Source organism: Myzus persicae, unplaced genomic scaffold (assembly GCF_001856785.1).
Source record: "Myzus persicae strain clone G006 unplaced genomic scaffold, MPER_G0061.0, whole genome shotgun sequence".
NCBI lineage: Eukaryota > Metazoa > Arthropoda > Insecta > Hemiptera > Aphididae > Myzus > Myzus persicae.
Window position 1 is genome coordinate 33072 of NW_019104305.1, and position 8433 is coordinate 41504.

The following is an 8433-nucleotide window of genomic DNA, read 5'->3' on the forward strand; positions in this document are numbered from 1 at the left end:
TTTTTTTAATTTTTTTGTTATGTAGCATATAAATACGCATCTAGGCAGTTTATTACTATCGGTTCGGACCAAACTTCCATGTATATCACGTGAATGTAATATTTATGCACAAAATTTATCATTGCTTTGTTATCTGGAACCATATGGTTTAGTTATAGAAACCCAAATAACAAGAGTGCTCAACCTTTTACACAACCGTAATCCATTTAGGTATTTACCCTGCTATATTATGTGCTCAGAAACGACAATGAGATATTGTGATTTCACATCGATACTCTCCGTTTACATTATTTTAAAGAAGGATAGTGTTTTCGGTTCACAGTTATAAGGAGAAGAAAATATTGTGGCGAACAGTATAATATATCGCAGGAGACGTATACATATCTATATATACCTGTATGTACCTTTATATAAAAAAATGTTTACAGGTACAGTGTACAAGTAGGTATTCGAGATAACTGCACATAAAAACCAATATTGGATATTGGTAACAGAAAGATTCATAGATATTTTTTTATCAAAATTAGTCATAATTTATTTAATGATATATTAATAAACGTGTTTTTTAATAAATGCATTATTTCAAAAGTAAATAAAGATATAGTAAAATAGGTACCTATTTGGTTTGGATTTTAAACTTTTGTTATACAGTAAAACCTGTGTAATATGGAACCTGAATAACGTGGAAACCTGACTTTTATGGAAAAATGTTACGGTCTCGGCGAACCTAATGTAGTTTTGAATGCATCGTTCCCTGAATAAGATGGAACCTGTTTAACGTGGAAATGGAAACAATATTTTGTCATGTACCTGTATATCATGGAAATATGTACATGTACTATTTTAAAATTATCAGTCAATGAATATAATCTATATAAATTATATAGATTATTCGTTGCAATAAGTTTATTTTATCGATAAGTGTCGTAGTAGTGTTCTGACGTAGACTGAGTATAGACGTATATTCAATATGACGTCCAAAAATAAATGTTTAACACTAAATGAAAAAATTAAACTAATTGAGTCAAGTGAAAAAGATAAATTAACAGTAAAACATATTTGTGAACTTTTCAAATGTATAAAAAGTCAAGTGTATAATATATTAAAGCAAAAAAATGAAATAAAAGAACAATGGATGAATGGTATGCAATAAGCTTAACTATAAAAATGTAAAATTCAAAATTCTATGTATGTACGTATAATTTTCATTTTAGGAAATGGGCGAATGAAAAGAAAACCTAAATCTAACGCTAATGAAGAAATTAATAATTTGACTTGGGAGTGGTTTGTAAGTGCTAGAGCAAAAAATATACCAATTTCTGGACCAATTATACAGACTAAAGCACGCCAAATTGCTTAACAAATGTCAGTCACCGAATTTAAAGCATCGAATGGGTGGTTGGAAAGTTTTAAAAATCGACATAATATTGTTTGGCATCAAATTTGCGGTGAGTCAAATAGTGTTGATGTTAAAAATGTTGATGAATGGAAGGTGAAATTAAAACTAATTATTGAAGGATATGAACCTAAAAATATTTATAATGGTGATGAGACGGGTTTATTCTTTCCCGCATTACCAAGTAAAACACTATCAGTGAAAAGTGAAGAGTGTAAAGATGGTAAGCTTTCCAAAGAACGTTTAACGGTATTTTTATGTGCTAACATGGAAGGAGAATTTGAAAAACCTCTTGTTATAGGCAAAGCACAAAAACCCAGGTGCTTCAAAAATGTAGATCCGAAAAAATTTCCTGTAATTTGGAGAGCTAATAATAAAGCATGGATGACTGGAAGCATAATGGAAGATTGGTTGCATACATTCAACAATAAATTTAAAAAACAAAATCGAAGAGTTATTTTATTTCTTGATAATGCAACATGTCATCCGCATTAAATTTGTCAAATGTTCGTTTAGCGTGGCTTCCAGCTAACACGACATCACTTACCCAACCTATGGACCAAGGAATTATTTATTCGATTAAAGTAAACTATCGTAAAATGGTTTTACAATCATTATAAGCAAGTATGGATAGCATAAAAAGTGTTAATGAATAATTACCAAATAAAATTAATGTACTAGATGCAATTTATTGGTTGAATAAATCTGTAAACTTAATAAAACCAGATACAGTCAAAAAATGTTTCATAAAACTATAAAAGCCGGGTTTAATTTAGTTTTAGACCAGCCAACAGATGCCATTATTATTAACGATAACGATTTTAAATTGCTATGTTCTACAATAAATGAAAAAGTAGATAGTGATGAATATGTTAACATCGATAAGCATTTATGTACTAATGATACTGATATTATTAATAATACTACAGTAAAACCTTGCACTTCAATAGACGTTGAACAATCCAGTTCCGAAGACGAAACAAATAATGTACCATAGCACGGCAATGATATTAAAACGTATAAGAACGCCCTCCATGAAATAAAACGATTAGAAATGTTCGCATTAGATCAAAATAATGAAAATGAACTTCTTGAATCAATTCTCAACTTGAAAAATTTAGTAGAAAAGAAAATGGCAAGTCAAGTAACAAAACAAAAAACATTGGATGAACTATGGAGTAGAATGCAATAGTAAAGAATATATAAAATATATGAAATAAATGAATTAATAATAAATAATAAATTATATTTAATACAGATCTGTCGTGAATTTTTTTTTTTATAACCTGCATTAAATGGAAACCTGTCTAAAATGGAAAAAATATAAGGTCCCGACTGTTTGCATATTACACAGGTTTTACTGTATTTTGAAATTTTGATGGGCACCTTTTTTGTCATTTACGACTATGACTATCATCTAGCGATTGTTGAATCATTAATTATTTACTACATTAATAAGGTTGATTACCGGATTCCTCTGAAATGGTCGAATACGAGATAATGTGGTCTTACATTTCTTTATGAAACGTTTTCAATGCATTTTTCATATACATCATGTTCAATTATACTGTGGTCACTTTTTAATAATGTTGTATATTATATTCCACGTATTGTACTCACCACATATTCTGCAGTACCTATAATACACATAAATATGATATTATAAAATATTAAGTTTTAAATTATATTAAACATCTCGTTCCCGTTATTTATGCTAGGTCAATATAGAAACACCTATTGTCTTCGAGCATATTTTTGCTGTAGAATATGTATACAAATTAATCACAAATAATCACATGGCGTTATAGATAGTTACAGTTTTCTGAAATTTCTCTTGTTGAATACTTTAAATCTTTCATCATAATTCGATATTGTTAAATAATAATTTAACACTTGTTGATGTATAAAATTTGTTTAATAAATAACTACAAAGTTAAATGTTAATCAGGAAACAATCGTAGTTTACTTTAACTTACTACAATATGTTTGTGTTGTTTACACATAGGCAAACAATGTAATATAGTTAGTATGGTGCTCAGGTCGAAGGTTTTATATATTTTATGAAAATCAGTGAATTTATCAAAAAAAAAGTTTAAACTTTTTTTTAATTGGACCTAATTAAGCCCCCCCCCCCTACGATAACATATCTGAAACATTTTTCAATAAATAGTTTTACATATTTTCTTCGTGGTGTAATAGGTACATATTTCACTTCATTTAACGAAAATTCTCTATAGTCAGAAATTGTTTTGTTTCTCTAGAGACTTTATAATACCACATTTACCATAATTGTATATAATATGTTATATATATTAACTTTAAAATAAATTTGTCATTTATGTTATAGTTAGTGATTAAACTTAATCGCAATGGCCGGGTACCGACACTAATGACGTCCGATCACCAAATACTATCGCACCGCTAACAATCATACACCGATCGACCTGTATGAATTGTGTGTACATGTATGGCGAATCTATAGAAGTGGACAGGGTCGCCGAGCAAGACTAGAGAATACTAGTGTGCAGTGGGGGTGTAGATGTGTGCTTAAAAATTTAAATAATGATAACACGGTTTCTGGTAACATTGAGTTGATGTATGATGAAATGTTGAATAATAATTAAGAACACAGAGTATAACAAATCACAGAAACAAAAATGTATAAAAACATATAAAATAGTAAATGACAGCCCTTATGGTTGACTAGAAAAATATAAAATACAAAGCTGTTTTGAAAAAACATAGGAAAAAAAATTAATCAACAACAGAAATGAGTACTACATGCCATTATTATATAACCATATTCCGATTTGTTTAAATACTAAAAAACTACATTTTTGCTGATGAAAGTATAAAACATAATTGAATATCATTATTACTTTACTTTTTTTATCAATTTGGTTTAATAGAAATTGAATTATTAGTGATTTATAAGAACAACTCGTGTGAAAGTAAATAACTTCGATAACAATAATACTTAACAACCAATGTACAAGTTGTACAACAATGTTTTTTTTATATGATTGATGGGTACTTTTTTCCCGGGGACATTTTTCCCCGTTATGCGTCTAGACCGCAACTAGTCTCATCTCTGAAACATTTTTGGTTTTCACCTATTGATTTGTAATTGAATTCAAGTATAAAACACTTATTATAACAACGAGGTACAATCGCCAGTTTGATATCTACTATACAGCAAAGTGAGTTCTGCAGTTTTGATCAAAAATGTTTTTGGTGACGAATTCAATCTGAACATAGAATTCAATATTGTGTACTCATAATGAGTCATCGATATAGCTGTGAATTTCATTGCAGAAGTATGTAAGTCCAATCGTTATTTAATAGTTGAATCCAAATAATATTATCTGTTAATCGTCGACCTTTATGAACTATTTGAATAGTTTCCTGTAGTCATTTGATAAAACGAATTAAAATAGGTAGTAATGATTTTTTTGTAGATATTTTCTTTACATTGTTAATTCAAAAATCATTATTATTTTATTTCGTTGTATCAAATTACTACAGAAAACTATTCAAATAATTTATAATGGACGACGATCAACAGATAATATTATTTGGCTTTGTGTTAACATGAAATTTCGTCTAAATATGAACTCTAATTGACAATAAAACAAAAAAGTGGCTATATAAATTTTTAATATTTTAAACTTGTATTTTAACAATATATCAGGGGCTTTGTATTAAATATTTTATCGACATTTATAGAAAAAAAAATAATAAGGCATATGAAAATGTTCGTAAACAGCTAAAAACAAGTCAAAATATATTTTATAGATACCTATTATTATTTTCATAATATTTTGTCATTTTAATAAGTAGGTGTATGATGAATCGTTTAAATAAATATATAGTGTACATTTCAAGTGTGTACAGTTATTTGTTTTTGAATTACAACAAAATAAGAAAATTGCTACATGAGAAATCGAGTGAATATCTAAAGATGTAAAAATGTCAACTTCAAACTCTCATAACAATTTAATTCGAATTTCCGTTGTAATCTTTTTTTTGACAAATGTAGACAAACTTATAAGGAATCTTGTATTAAATATTAAAATACTTTTTAACTAAAAATAATTTGCAAATTTTAGTGATTTTTTTTTTTGTTTATTGATTATTCGAAATTTGAAATTCTGACACTCTTATTGTAAGTATACCCTCAATTTCAATTTCTAATTCCACAGACAACAATTTTCGAGGAACTTTGTATTACAATTTCAAGTTATTGACTGAGCGAAAAAAATTGTATCGACATTAGTTTAAAAAAAAAACAAACAGTAATCGAACATTTCTATGCCTACAAATACTTCAACACGAGTCAAAATATTTTTTAAATGTTATGCTGTATATAGAAAATGGTCACACAAACATTCAGTGAAAAATCTATGTATCTATACGGAATTGATGACACTAAAAACCGAAATCATTTTTTTCTAAAAATTCGTAAATATTAGTTTTGTCTTAATTTTTTGTTTGTTTTAATTGTCACTTTTGAAAACTTTAAGGAATTTCAAATTTTGACCTCCTTTATATTGGAATATCAACTCGATTCACTTCAGACAGTATTATTTTTAAATAATATAGCAAAGCATACGAAATAATTATTATTAATCATAAATTATATTTTATTTTATTTATTTTACCTGCCAGCTACTTTGTATGTACTTATTTGTGCTTTTTGTTCATTTTGATTGTTAACATTATTATTTGTTTTAAGTATTATTTAAATTTAACTTGTTGACGATAGTGACTTATCAAATTATATTATAAACATTGTAAATATTTTGGACCCCTGACAATTCAATTTTAAATAGAACCAGATATAAAATTCATCCTTTCACATCCGTTCAGCACCTAAAATCTATTTAATTTATAGCGTTACCCATTCTTTATTAGTTGGATTTAATTTTAATGAAAGTGAAAAAAATATTTTAAATTTAATATATAAAATGTACACAATTATTGCATTCATACAATTCTGATAAATACTTGGCGATTTCCATAATGTATATACACTGTTTCAAAAGAGAATATACCAGAATTACATAAGAAAAACGGTTTTGCATGTGGCCGCCTTGTATGTTCTCTTTTGAAACAGGGTATATAGCCCATCCTAATTAAAAACAATGTAAAATTATTAGTTTAAGCGTTTTAATTATTTCGGTGTTGTCCCCCAAAACTCAAGCCCACCGGTTTTTTTCGCCAGTTGTGAAGACGCGGAGTATTACATGAGTTAATCCACAGGTTTAGATAAAAAACTTTTAAGATGTAATCTAAATAGTTATTCAGAATACTATATTTTAAAAGTATTCCAAATACCGTATTCTGAATACTATCTAAGACTGTATAATAATTTATACTCAAAAATAAAAAAATGAATTTTGAATCCCATGGAAAATGCTGAAGATGTGAGCATAAATTAAAAACATAAGTCAGTCAACTTTGGTCCATTAAATTATTTAATTTTTCGTGCAACCCGGAATTTGTGTGATACAATAACAACATTGAGCATACAATAGAATACACAAGTTTTATGCAAAATAGCACCTTTAGGAAATATATTTGTTCATAATAATTTGTTAATATATATTGAATGGTTAATTATTTCATCATGGACTAGTTTATAGGTAAAAATTGTACTTTTGACCTTAAGTACCAACTATATTCATTTTCCTGTCAGACAATATTATGTAATATTTTGAATAAAATAATAAAAAAGTGTAATAGAATAAAAATAGAGACAATCTCAGAAAACTAAATTGTTTTTAGAGGGTGCGTATGATTTTTTTACTACTTTAATAAATATATATATATGTATATATTTTTATATCCTGTTCAAAATTTATATATATGTGTGCACTTACCTCATTCGCAGTGAGTGTTCCTCTGTGGTACTTGTGGTGTGTATGATCCTCTCTGGTTGGTGTTTGATATTCGATTCACAGTTACAATTCATGTATTTTGATGTATATAATTTTTTCGGAGATTTGAATGCCTAACGATTTTTTTTATAGAACCTTATTTTCTTTATTGTAATTGTGACTATTATCGTGTGCTCTTAAAAGTCCCTACATCCGTAATGACCATTTCGTCGAATCGATGATAATAATAACCAAATGCAGCACTCAAACATCCCTAAACTCATAGTGATCTTACACAGTCGTACTACCAACCGAATGTAATTTAAGTTACCGAGCGAATACGATTATACTGCAGACCTGATGCAGCTATCAAAAGATCCCTCGTCATTTCTTTAGAATGACACAGTTTATGAGTCGATTTTGTATACTCATATATCTAATGCGTATACATATATAAATGTATATTGAGCTATACTCAATACACGACCCGAACCATTATGATCAATTTTATTTGTTGTTAAATGTTGAATAGTACAAAAGTATTAGGAACAGCATTTATAAAACAATCTATAAACATTTTACAATAGAAAACAATTTTGATTTATTATATTAAAAAAATATTATACAAATGTGTTGAAGGATCAGTCATTTTTTTCCACTGCATGTCGCCTTTAAACAAAACAAAAAAAAAACATTTTCATTATAATTTATAAATGCATAGGTGATGTACTGATGTGTTTGTAATTAAGTAATTCGGTAATACACTTTTACCCAACTGAACACCATACACCCCACCCCCATCACACAAAATAATATTGAATGAATCCCATCCCATATAAAAAAAAAACCTAACCTAACCCGCCTAACAATTTTTTCAAATATCACCTAACATTGGCTCGCCGAAAAAGATAGATTTTACGTCCAGAAACCTTTCACCCAATAAAATTAAAATAGTACAAAATTTTGCTTAAACATTTTGATTTAACACTTTTTTTGTTTTATCAAAATATACAGTATAATATAATAATTAATATGTAATGTCATATAATGCATAATAATTATGATGAAATTTATAAGAAAAATTGTAAACAAAAATGTTTGAAAAAGTTTTGCAGGTAAGTACATTTTCACTCGAACTAACTTAACGAATTTTATAAA

General features: G+C 27.6%; 1 pseudogene; it reads left to right on the forward strand.

The window, feature by feature from the left end:
- Positions 1-1363: 1363 nt before the first annotated feature.
- Positions 1364-2016, forward strand: LOC111041048 (annotated as a pseudogene).
- Positions 2017-8433: the final 6417 nt, after the last annotated feature.